This window comes from Chelonoidis abingdonii, chromosome 6 (assembly GCF_003597395.2).
Source record: "Chelonoidis abingdonii isolate Lonesome George chromosome 6, CheloAbing_2.0, whole genome shotgun sequence".
Classification (NCBI taxonomy): Eukaryota; Metazoa; Chordata; order Testudines; family Testudinidae; genus Chelonoidis; species Chelonoidis abingdonii.
The window spans coordinates 105,564,667-105,573,097 of record NC_133774.1 but is presented as its reverse complement, the minus strand read 5'-3'; the positions used below and the strand labels follow the sequence as shown (position 1 = coordinate 105,573,097).

The window sequence follows — 8,431 nt, the reverse complement described above, 5'->3', positions numbered from 1 at the left end:
CGGTTCTTCTAATGACTTGTTCGCTTCCAGTAAATAAAAAAAAGGAAACTGAAAGTAAAAACTCAAGCAGAAAAAAATCTTGAAAAGTAGAAAGTGATGAAAGAAAAATCTTTCCTACAGAATCCTGAAATTCACAGTCTCATAAACAGATGGTAAGGGTTAATGTCTCTTTTACCTGTAAAGGGTTAAGAAGCTCAGTGAACCTGACTGACACCTGACCAGAGGACCAATGGGGGGACAGATACTTTCAAATCTTGGTGGAGGGAAGTCGTTGTTCGCTCTTGGGCTAAGAGGACCAGACGTACACCCAGTTTTCTCCAATCTTTCTGAATCAGTCTCTCATGTTTCAAAATAGTAAGTACTACCAGGAAAGGTGGATTAGACTTATGTTTGTTTTCTTAACTTGTAAATGTGTATTTTGCCGAAGGATTTTTAGCTCTCTTTGCTGTAACTTTGAATCTCAGGTTGGGGGCGGGGAAGTCCCTCTAGTCTATATGAATCTGAATACCCTGTAAGCATTTACCATCCGGTTTTACAGAGATAATTTTTACTTTCTCTTTCTTTAATTAAAAGCTTCTTTTAAGGACCTGATTGATTTTTCCTTGTTTGGAATCCAAAGGATTGAGTCTAACTCACCAGGGATTGGTGGGGGGAAAAGGAAGGGAATGGTTAATTTCTCTTTGTTTCAAGATTCAAGGAGTTTGGAGCTGTATAGCTTCCAAGGCACCCCAGGGAGGGAAAGTCGGGGGGGGGGAAGAGGGGGAATGGTTTATTTTCTCTTGTTTTAAGACTCAAGGGTTTGGGTCTTGGGTTTCCAGGGAAGGTTTGGGGAACAAGAAAGTGTGCCTGTCATAAACAGATAACTAAGGGTTAATGTTTCTTTTACCTGCAAAGGAACCAAACACCCGACCACAGGACCAATCAGGAAACCGGATTTTTAAAAGCAGGGAGGGAACCTCTGAGGGGTTTGGCTTATTCTGTGTCTTTTGGTTTCTTTCGGCTATGAGAGAACAACTTTTCTTTCTATCTCCAAGCTTCTTTCTACCCTGCTGTTACCAAGTTGTAAGTACAAAGGAAAAGCAATAGGTTTATATTGTAGTTGTTTTACATGTGTGTACTTTGCTGGACTGGTTCAAATTGGCTATTTTTGAATCAGACTGTTTTTCCTAATTCCTTATAAGCATAAGCCCTGTATTGATTCTTGAATGCAGAGTTGATATTCTATGTATTTCTCTCTTTTTATATAAAGTTTTCTTTTTAAAACCTGGTGAGGTTTTTGGTTTCTCTGGTTAGAGTTACGTCCGAAGGGAGGGAGAAATCTCTTTGTCTTAGCTTGACCAGGTTTGAATGCATAGCCTCAGGGCGAGGTAAATTGCCCTCGATGGTTTGCAGTCAAGGAGTTTAGTACAGCATCGCTCAGGCTAACCCAGGGAGGGGGGAAGCTGGGGATGAGATAGGGAGACCCAGGGGTTCTGGTCTTGGGGGTCCCCCAGGGATAGGGTTGGGGCAACCCGGGGCGATCAGAAGCCCTGAACCCTGATTGGTGGCAGCGAGATCAGATCCAAGCTGGTAATTTAAGCTTAGAGGTTTCATGTTAGCTTCTCAGTTTATGAACGCTAAGGTTCAAATCTGAGTAGGAGGCTATTACAGTGCCAAACACTATATTTTGGCTGGTGGCAGCGTACTAAATTAAGCTAGTAATTAAGCTTAAAAACCCCAGTCATTACCTTTTTTAATATTAAAAAATCCCTACATGTCTTTCCTTAGGTCCCCCCTGCCCTCTTAGATAAAGAATATTTAAAGGATAAGAAGAGTATGATGATTAACAATGTCATCCAGTTACAGGTAAGAGTAGGGGCCTGTCTGTCTACTCCCAAGTTCCTGTAGGTAGCACTGCTACGCAGGTCTGAATGTCTGTTACATCAGCAAGACTATCCATGCTTTTAAGTGATAACAATTAATTTTGGAAGATGGGGGTGGGGAGGGGAAACTACTGCAGAGCTTCTTTTGGCTGGACTCTGCAGATAGCAGCAGTGAAGTGATATGTAAAGCTGCTGTTCCTTCACTTTGCCAGCAGATGGGAAACTTTCCCTCTCTGGTGTCACATGCAAATTCAGAAAATCCTGCTATACTCTAGCTGTCTTGTTCCTTCCTTCAGGCCTTTGAGAGGGCATAAGACTATTGGGATCTCTTAAAATTTGATTAGCATGAAAAGAATTCCTGTGGGAGATTGGGGCCCAGACAATTCTCTATTAATCTCTCGCAATTTCCTGGCCATTTGAAATATGAAGGAGGGGAAACCATGTGCGTAGGGAATACCAGAGGATGGACAGAGGGCACTGAGAAACTGGGAGATTTACTTAAGAACCCAATACCAGCTGTGAAAAGCCTGAGGAACAGGTACAGTTGAAGGGTGTGAACATGTTATCTTCTTGGGCGCTTCTGAGTAGTTCCCAGTGATGTAGTGTAGTGACATGGAATGGAGTTGTCAAAAAAGATTGTGTGGGTGGTAATAAATATGCTAGAGACTGACATAAATGAATGTCGCTTTCAGACGTGATTAACTTTTCACCATTCAAGCTTGGACATTGCAATTCAAGAAGTGCGATGAATGAAGTTTGCAGCCAGTAGCAAGTTTCACCTTTTGTTTTTCACACCATAGCACTAGCGTGTTGGAGTTTCCATCGGTGAAGTGGAATGGTTTTCAACCCAAAAATTGAAATGGAGTTTTTCATATGAATTTAAAAAATGGAAAGGAAGAAAACATATAAATATTTCTGTTTAAGTTATTTCTTTTACTTCTCCCTGCCGCATCACCTCAAGCGCATTCTTTAATTGTAATCTGGAGTTTGTCCCTAAACTATTTGGAAGTGTCACTTTAAAGAATCAGTTTATTGTACATAAATATACGTATATGGGACCCAGTATTAATATAGGCTCTGCACCTCATCTCTGACTCCAGTGGGAGTACTGTGTGTACATTTCCTGGCAAGTGGAAGCTTATGAATATTTATGAGAGAGAGAAATTTAAAAATCTGAATCTTAACAACAAAAGTAATAAAGCAGTGGAAGTAAAGACACATGGTCTTTCAGCATATTTGCATCATCAATTAGCCTGCCTTCTGGAAAAAGTTAGACGCAGTCTCAGCTGGGTGAAGTATTTACTAGAATTTGATGAAATACTATATATTTAAATTTCAGTGAAAATAGCAGGAAATTATAGTGGACTATTTTTCCTTTGTGTCAGCCAGATTAATTTGAATGTGTAATAAAAGATTAGTTCCTCCCCTTTTCCTATTTGCAAATAATCTGTAAATAAATTCAGATTTTGCTGATGTATTTGTTGAAAATGATTTGACAAATGGTTTATGGGAACACATTCCACTCTGATTACTTAAGACTTCCTCACCATATCTTTCCCTCTGAGTATTTGCTATTCATAATTTGCTACTTGTTCTGTATGATGTTTCACCTGAGTCAATGCTATTGTGCTTGTTCCCGGGCTAGTTGACTTCAAATTCAAAACTGGTTTCAAGAATTTTTCTGGAGAGATTTCTCTTTAAAATGTGTATTTACAGAATACCTGTTATATTTTTTACGCAAATGTTCTTTTCTAACAAAAACTAACACGTACAAATATTTCTGAAAACGTTTACAGAAGGCCAAACATTTTTTATAAATGTTTAATAAGTCCCAAATGTTTAAGCTGTAGCTGAAATATGTTGTTGGGAGCGCTACTGTTGATGGATAGCTCTTCAGAAATACTACTATCCACCTACACTAAACTTGGTATATAGGTGGATCCTCACTAGAACTGATGCAACCAGCAGCTTTATTACCAATATCTGAAATGTTGAATTTAAGGTAATTTTTAGTCATTATTCATGTTGTATAACTAATAGTTTAATGGATTCTGTACACAAAACTGGTTGTTGGTGTCCAGAAGTGCACAAGCTTGATTTGGAGGCTGTGGAGGGGTGGCACCAGTTGGTCAGAAAACAGTGTGACTTCCCTGATTCATATAGTTTGATTTGTTTGTGTTTGTGTTGAGGGGATGAGGAGAGGGTCTATCTGTAAGACATGAGTTCTAGCTGATATTAAGAAGTTGTTGATATGAAATTTCCTTATCATGAGAAAACTCTTTCTATGTGGATCCATCATGTTGGACAGGACCTACAGCAGGTACTCGCTAGGCTAAGGACAATGAATGTGGAGTATTTACTTTAAAACTATGTTCCAATGACAGCATACTTATGCTAAGTAGGGAACCAGTTTGGCCAAGTTGGTGTTAAGGAGTATGGGGGTTAGGAGTGGAAAGTTGCTGAAGGCTGACAAAGAGACAGATGACAAAAACAAAAGGTTCCAAAAGACATCACTGGGGCAAGACCCACGGGACATGTGGGCAAGAGGAAGGAAGGGGATGAACTGGCCAAGGCCAGGTTATCTAAGCTGGGAGAGAAGGCTCTGTTTTTGTGCATGTAAGTGATGCATTGCAACAGAAGGATGTTGGGTGACCCCAAGTGACTCTGATCCAGGCCCACAGAATGGCCTGGTGTGTTGAGGAAACTGAAGTAGGGAATTGCATGTAGGGTTTACACTTTTTGTTCCAATCTGTGTATTTTCCCTGTGGTGAAGTAAATAGCAATAGAGTGTTAGAATCCCGTACAGAGTGTCTGGGAGTTATAATCTACACTTACCGTATGGTCCCTTGAAGAGGTAAACCAGAAGGCTCTAACCTATGAGTGTACTTCTGGGAGAGAATGTGTTATAATGACTTCCCAGTTGACTTGTGGGGCGAGCCCCGACTTGTAAAGCTGACAGACCCCAGTTGTCAGGGGGCAGGATTGACCCTGGGACATTTGAAGCTTAGGGTATGAGCTTCTACTGCATGAGCTGAAAGCCGCACGCACCTGAAGCTAAAGCTGTAGGAGACTCATCAATCTCTACATGGTCCAGAGGGGGCAGATCACCACACCAACCAGGCACGGGTTGCATACTTTCCATAGCTGTTGATCCCTGTCATCAGCAGGCAGAATTGAACATGGGACCTCTGGAGCTAAATGCATGAGCCTCTGCTTCATGAGCTAAAAGTTACATGCCTCTTACTCAAGGCCGTAGCAGACTCATCAGTCTCTAGTGGGGTTTGGTGCCACTAGAGAGGAACAGAGCACCACACACCAAGCAGTCATGGGTTACAACAGCACATAGGCATTGAAATCATATAGTGTTTAAGGAGAATTAATTACAAAGGTCACAGAACATGCCTCAGAAGCTTCCTACAGAGATGGAACTCTGTGTGGCCTATTCCTACTCTCATTATTCACATGTAATTTTGTTTGTGGTGTACACCCAAGAATGAACTTAGCCTGGGCGCACACAGAAGTAATGTGATCAGGCAGTGGGCCACAAACCTGATAAGAGTGCATGTGAGCACAGACTTAATATTAGGGGCAGTGCCAGTGTGGGTAGGTGCTGGATACATACAAACCTGAGTTGATTTTGGTGGGGCGAGAGGATATGTGAATGCACGTTAACCTGATTGATGGGGTATGGGCAGGCTAATTACAAACTAACAATTGGTGTGTGTTAAGGGGTGCATGCAATCTTGCTTACTGGGGGAAAGGACACCAATCTAGCCTCTTCCAACACAACCATCTACTACACCAAACATCCACATTGAGAGGTTTTTTGGGGGAGAAGTAACCTGGTAAAAAGTAGAATAGGAAAAGGCGGTGGAGTTCAGGTGTGGTGTGCGCTCTGTTTGAATGGAAAGGCTAATTATCATTCTGTAATGATTATTTTTAATACGGAATGACTGCAAACTGGGACTCATCAATGTGTTTAAGCACAACCCAACTGGAAGCACTAACATCAGTGAGATGGCTCACATACGTTAAGTTAGTCACATGTAGGGTGACCAGATATCCTGATTTTTATAGGGACAGTCCTGATTTTTAGGTCTTTTTCTCACATAGGCACCTATTATCCCCCGCTCCTGTCCCCATTTTTGGCACTATCTGGTCAGCCTAGTCACATGCATAAGTACTCTCTGGAATTGGGGTTTTAATGCTGAACAATTACAGGGTTTTTTTAATTCTCCTTTTCTTTCTTTTTGATTCAATAGGTATTTAATTGAAATCATTACTACTATAGATTGCCATTTTATATAAACTAATTATTTATTTATAAGTAACTAATATCAATGATAAATACATAAATAGGAACAATAAATAAATAACAGACTAACATAAATAACCTGTTATAAATGTCATAAAATGATCTGAAAATATTTTCACAGTGCACAGATAGAATAAATAGTAACAGCTTTTAAAATTCCTCTGCATCTCATTTTAAATCATGTATAAAATATTACTTGATTTCAGTTAGCACTTCTAAAAATGTTGGTATTTAAATTTCTAAACTTCTTTGTGAGTTAGTCGTATATTTGAAAACTCCATAATTCCACATGGATTTTCCTGCTAGCACTGAGGCTGAACTGCTTGTCTTTTATGAAATAATTGGTATCTCTTCACTTTCATCCTGGGAAACTGTAGGTCCTTACCTCCTGGTCAGAGAGTCCCACTTTCCATCATTGCAACCAAACATATCTCCAGATGCCCAACTTGCTGATGAGTGTATGTTGGGATAGCTGAATGGAACTCTCACCTCAAGTAGTTTTGGAGAGATTTTTGCAAAAGCAGCAGGAAATATGTTGGAAGATTTCCTGGATTGCCACTTTGCCATTCCCCTTCAGGGACACTTGAGGCTTGACATTAGAGGAAAACTATGCACATCTTTTTTGTTTGAAAGTTATTCCAGTTCACATTTGTTATGCTGTTATTATGTGGTTTAAACTGCATGTTACACTTCGGAGATGAGATTTGATCAGAGAAGAGTTGAACCACAGAAATGTATAGCAAAGCCACAATGTCAATAATGTTTAAGGTCTGACCCTGTCTTAATTTTCTTATAACTTTTTTGCATCGATATCCTTCATTTTGCAATTTAAACTTTGAGCAAATCAACAGAGTATTATCATGTAAATTGTAATATGGGCAGTTGGAATTTCATTATGGAGTGAGTGTATTCCATAACAGAAGGTCAAGTATTATGGAGTCTTAGAAGTCACTGTGGGAAGAATCAGTAGAGAGGAGGGAATCCACTGCACGGTAGAATTTCATGCAACTGCTTTAACCTCTGTAGTCGCTGCATCTTTAGCTGGAATGAAATGAAATTTGGTTGAAACACAAAGGGAAAACTAAATTTTCCATTGCATTAATGTCAGTACATTAAATGAAAATATCTTTCCACGCCTCATCATCTCACAAGTCTTATGCTCAGTTCATATATTTTATACATGTCTCTAGGAAACATCTCAAGCTGTGGTATTTGATAAGGAGAGATTAATAAATAGCAACCATAACCATAATAGAAACACACAACATATGTAGAAGTCAGAGTACCTTGGGGGTGGAGGGGAAGTATTATTATCTGATGATCAAAGTACCAGTGAGGTGGCTAAGGTTCGAAGTATATGTAGTTTATTGCATGGATTGCCAATTATGTAGTGCATAAGAGCACCTGATCTATGGGAGATTATTAAGAATCACAAACCTAAATAAAAGTAGAAACACAGAAAAAGAAATCCATGTAATTGCAAATCCATTTCCAGGAGAGGATGGGAAGACCCTGAAGCTACTGCCATGGAAATGAATCGCTATTTGGCCACTGATCGTGTAGAAAAGGATCAGGCCCTATATAAGCAGAGTTATAAAATCTCCGCCATCTCTGTTCAGCTATATCATTGACACTAATCTTAATTCATTTACTCCAAGGAAAAGATCTGTACTGTACCTTAGTTACTAAGCCTTCTAGTGAGTTTGTCAATAAGTACAGAACATCTGGGTATTTCCACACGAACAATCTCCCAGGCACACAGGCTGTATTGGTTTTCTTTCAGGAAAGCATCTATCCCCTGAAAGTATTTTTTCACTCTCCTAGTGGTGTGCTGGAGGTCCTCACTTTCCGGGTTGGTTAATTCCTTCTCCATCTGTGTTCTCAAACATGCCTCCAGCCGCTGAATTTGCTGGTAAAGTCCGCTTTGGAACCTGACTATGGATATCTCATCCCAGGCACTTTGGGTGAGGTTTTTGCTCAAGATGTTGAAGATCTCTTGGAGGATCTCTTGAATTGCCACCTGGGCATTCTCTTTCTGGGTCACCTAAAGTTTAACAACATTCTGGGTGGGCTTGAAAGCTGCCCTTTCATGTATGCATTGTGAGGGGAAATTTCCTCTCATTTTCTGCAGAAGCTCCAAGCTCTCTTTGTTCGCTGTGTTCTGCTGGAAATGAAGCATGGTACAGAACCGAGATGAGATTTCAGTAGCGAAGAGCAGTACAAGGCAAACATGCAGCAAACACCTGGTGGTCAT

The 8,431-nt window shown here is 40.2% G+C and overlaps 1 pseudogene; it reads right to left on the bottom strand.

Moving 5' to 3' along the window:
- Nucleotides 1-7,855: 7,855 nt before the first annotated feature.
- On the bottom strand, nucleotides 7,856-8,431 carry LOC116825951 (interferon beta-like; annotated as a pseudogene).